We start from the raw sequence: 4,811 nt of genomic DNA, 5'->3' as shown, positions 1-4,811 counted from the left end.
TCCATTCCTCCAAAGAAGTTGTAATTGTTGATTTAAGCTTCTTTTGATTCACTGGAACTCTGATGATATCACTTGGGTTGGTAAATGCTTTTGGAACAGGTGGTTTTGGAGCCCCCAATCTTTATACCTATTTATCTCTCACTTCTGTAGTGTCTGGTGATGTTATAGAGGCCATCACCCAGAGCCCTCACATATTTTGGTGCCCCCATTGAGGATTGGAGAGCTTTTGTTAAAGGCTTTGATCTGCAGGTTGGAACTCAGGACCAATGAGTGGATTTGGATATGATGTGTTTAGAGGAGACAAGGGAGAAGATGTCTCTTAGTTTTTGAGGAAGATTGAGCTGGTTCTCAGGGGGGTCGGTCATCAATATGTGAGTGTAGCACGTGCGTTCAATAGAAGGTATTATTTTATTACTCGGGCTCACATAATTTTATTCATAGAAGGTTGCAAAATAAGGACTAAAGATACATTTACAAAAGGAGATTTTTTATTTATAAAGTTGGCTTGAGCATCTATATTACACTATTGTCAACTTGGTGGAGTGGTATACAATAAATGTTATAAAATTTTGATAAAGTAAAAGGTCACAGGTTTAAAAGTTCCCCATTTAAAATCTGAAGCCACTTAAAAAAAAACAAACGTTAGTTTTTGGAAGTTTGTTAACTTTTCAAAAAGTTAACGATTTGTAGAGATCTCTCAGTTATGTCCACTCTTCACAATCATTTTGGCGCTTCTTCCTGCTCGTGATCCTATTGGTGCTTTTTACCCTTACTATTCTTCTCTCATTACTGGCCATAGCTTACATGCAAAAGTGATTTAGAGCTTCCATGTGCTATAGATTGCCTCAGCACAGGTGAAAATGGGCTTAGCTTCTTCCTAATGTAGGTGTTATGTAGGATTGTGTTGCAGTCAGATAGATTATTACAATCAACTAATTTGATTTTTTATTTTATTCGGTGTAGGTAAGCTATCTTCTTCATCTAAGCTCCATCAAAAGGAAGGCTCTCAACTTGGAATGCAATCAAGTCATCAAATCAGTGGTAATAAGATTGCTCTTCTCAAGTCATCAAATCAGTGGTAATTAGATTGCTCTTCCTCCTAGCTAGACTATTTTGAGGCTATTTCAATCAAATGAAGTAGTTTTTTATTTATCCACCAGTGCAGGCACAATATTGGGTGATTCTTCCTCTTTGCCTAGTCAAAGAGAAGGCTCCCAACATTCTTCCTCTTCTCATCTCAGCCAAACACAAGGCACCCTGACTCTAGTCTTTGGATTGTGAACCTTCTTCAAGATGCCATCATGTGCATTTGTTGTAAAATCTTGGTCTTCCTGTTCTTCTTATATGTTGCTTTGCAAGGATGAGGTTGTATACTTTATCAATGCCGAGCATAAGTATGAGGTGTGCTTACTTTATCTTGCATGAGGTATGCTACACAAGTAGCTGGCCAAAAGGGTAGATCATGGATTATGGTATGTGGAAGGCCATTGTCATTCAAAGGCATCATGTATGGGTTTGTTAATGTTGTGTCTAACATTCTTGTGTGTTCAGATGAGATGTAAGTATGATGACAAATGGCTGCATTTGTGTCCGCTAAAATCAGATTTGTACTCCATTCTATATGAGCACACAAAGGGAAATGCTCACATGAAGACAATTGAGAAGGAGGCAAGTTCAAAGCCATTGCTCACAGGCGTGCCGGGGCGCCCTCGAAAGGACAAGGAGTATGATCCAAAGCAAAGGTCTCTCAGCCACTACATGGCTTCAATGAAAAAACCCCATACCAAGAAAACACTACATGATGCAGATAGTGTGTTTGAGGTGATTGGATGCTTTAGGCACATATGCTATCTACGCATCTCAAGTGATGGACATCCATTTGAAGGCTTTTCATGCCACTATTGTAAAGAGATACCTAAGCTTGGTGATTTCAGAATGAGAGTGTATAGAGAAAACAAGGTTCATAATAAGAGAGGAACTAGGGGTACAGGTTCTAGAAGGAGACTAGATTATCTCACAAGAGTTGATCTTAGGGAGACGACTATAGCTGCAAAAAATCAAGCAAGAGACCTTTTTGTGGGGCTATGGTGGGCCAAGGCTCATGCAACAATTTTTTCCGTCAGAGTTCGAAGTTTAAAAGAAGCCAACATAGAGTCCATAAATCGAAAGGATGTACATCGATTTTGTAACAATATAGTCGAATGTGACATGTGAGGGATTTGACCGTTGTAAACACAACCTTAGGCTAACTAAATTGCACTTAATGATGCTTAAGAGATGGACAGATAGTGTCAATGCAATGCAATGCAGCTATATTAGATGAATGGGTTACAATGAGATCTAAATAGATCTATGATGCTGTCCTACTTTCCCTTGTCTCCTGGGTAGGAAACGTTGAAGGGATGGCTTTGGAACTGGTGTGATGCTAAATTGATGCTCTCCTTGTTGTTGCCTGGGAGGGATACGCTGAGGAGATACCACTGCTAAACTGAGATCTCTGCGTTGAGATCTATGAACTGAACTGAGATGATGATATGCGCTGAACTGAGATGAGATGCTGTATACTGAAACGCTGATACCTGATGGACTGAATGGATGCGCCTCTATTTATATGTGAGTGATGCTGGTCAGCCAGAATTGCTATAGTCGGTCTGCTCCTGAATGCTCACGACTGCACATACATGCCATAAATGCTTGTCGGCTGGTGCTAACGTGCTGTCGGCTGATGCTAACAGCCCCGACCTGATGCACATGAATGCCTTATATGCTCATGATGACTAAAGTGCTGATGTTGGTGCTGAAACACCCCCATGCTTATACTGATATATGCCTGAATAATTCTTAGATGTATTGATTAATGCTTGATGATGCCATGCCACTTGTACACCTGACGGGTGTGCACGTGACATTCCCCTCTGCTAAGCTGTTGCTGGGTGGTATACCTGGCAACCTTTCGACTCCTCTGGTGATCCTTCTCCACTACAACCACTATCCCCTTTTGACTTCTTCTGCCGGGATTGAGGTCCACTGTAGGAGTGGAATCCTTTGAGCCAAAGACTTGTCTACTGTGGGAACTGAATGACAAATGCTGCTAAAACTGCTTGGAAATACCTGAGTCACCCCTGACGTGTCTGTGGAATCCTTTCACCTACCATCTCTGTCGTTCCTGAAACTCTGAACCTCCTGAGGCGATGTTGGAGCCAACTTCCGTCTTCTTTTGTGGAAGAGAACCCTTGTTGCTGCCAGTTGAAGCCCAAAACTTATGTACTCCTTTGATGATGGATGTCATTCTTCCCCAGAGAATTCATGGGCAAACATGTATGCCTTGCAAATGCAGGACTGACTGTTAAGATGACTGCTATGCAAGCCATGTGCAACCCTATATGCTGTGCAAGAATGCAGATGGATGGGTTACTAATGCATACCTAAGGGAAAATCCCTAAGGGTGGCCTGCAAGATTTTGAGAACTGGGTTTAATTGTGCGGAAGCGATTAACATGATGTCTGACTGAATGATTGATGGAATGAAAATGATCTAAGGCTGGTTACCCTGTAACGCTCTGATACCAATGTGACATGTGAGGGATTTGACCGTCGTAAACACAACCTTAGGCTAACTAAACTACACTTAATGATGCTTAAGAGATGGATAGATAGTGTCAATGCAATGCAATGCAGCTATATTAGCTGAATGGGTTACAATGAGATCTAAATAGATCTATGATGCTGTCCTAGATGAATATCCTTCTCGGGATGAGAGGAATAGGCTGAATGCTGATGCTGAGGACTGTTCCTTGCTCCAATGCTAAGGTCCACCCTTCGATGCCGGCTTTCCTCTATGTAGGAGATAGGAATGATGAACTATATGCTGAATATGCTGGATGAACTGCTGTCCCACTGACTTTCCCTTGTCTCCTGGGTAGGAAACGTTGAAGGGATGGCTTTGGAACTGATGCGATGCTAAACTGATGCTCTCCTTGTTGCCTGGGAAGGAAACGCTGAGGAGAAACCACTGCTGAACTGAGATCTATGCGTTGAGATCTATGAACTGAACTGAGATGATGATATGTGCTGAACTGAGAGTAGATGTTGTATGCTGAAATGCTGATATCTGATGGACTGAATGGATGCGCCTCTATTTATATGTGTGAGTGATGCTGGTCGGCCAGCTCCTGAATGCTCACGACTGCACATACATGCCATAAATGCTTGTCGGCTGGTGCTAACATGGTGTCGGCTGATGCTAACAGCCCCGACCTGATGCACATGAATGCCTTATATGCTCATGATGACTAAAGTTGTCACATGCACTCTGCACTCAGTGCATGGTGACAAACTGGCTCATCATCAGCAGTGCAACAGTTGTACAATATTAGAACCCAGTAGGATGATATTTGTCTTTCGCCGTGACCCCATTGTACATTCTCAATGCTAGATAAGTCAAGCACGAGCTACGTAGGTCATGCATGTAGAGTCAGTAGAAGCCTTAGGGTTTGCATCTGAAAGCACTCTGCATTTTGCATAATATGCATTCATATGCCTGTGCATCATTTAGAACATCCCAGAAGCCTTAGGGAATTTACTAGGATTTATCTGGTATTTTTTCCATATTTTATAGTAATTATTTAGCATTTATTGTCATTTATAAATATAAACTTTATTAAATGACTAGTTAACTTGACCAACCTCTAGTTAGTATAAATAGGCTTGCATAGGGCTTAGTTTCTCATTCAGTCTTCAGTGTGCTAAGAGCTTTCCTCCTCAGCCCTAGGAGTTTCCTTGCCTTCAGCACTAGACTAGTCTCATCCAGCC

At 41.7% G+C, this 4,811-nt stretch overlaps 1 long non-coding RNA gene across 1 annotated transcript; it reads left to right on the top strand.

Moving 5' to 3' along the window:
• Window positions 1–692: 692 nt before the first annotated feature.
• LOC147638415 (uncharacterized) lies at window positions 693–2,271 on the top strand. Its single transcript, XR_015265875.1, has 3 exons — window positions 693–854; window positions 964–1,041; window positions 1,604–2,271. It is a non-coding gene; the product is annotated as an uncharacterized LOC147638415 (long non-coding RNA).
• The last annotated feature ends 2,540 nt before the right edge of the window (window positions 2,272–4,811 follow it).

Source organism: Cibotium barometz, chromosome 5, assembly GCF_041138505.1.
Source record: "Cibotium barometz isolate CiBa-2024 chromosome 5, ASM4113850v1, whole genome shotgun sequence".
NCBI classification, from domain to species: domain Eukaryota; kingdom Viridiplantae; phylum Streptophyta; class Polypodiopsida; order Cyatheales; family Cibotiaceae; genus Cibotium; species Cibotium barometz.
Note: the sequence above shows the minus strand (reverse complement) of the source record. Positions and strands in the feature narration are given on the sequence as shown.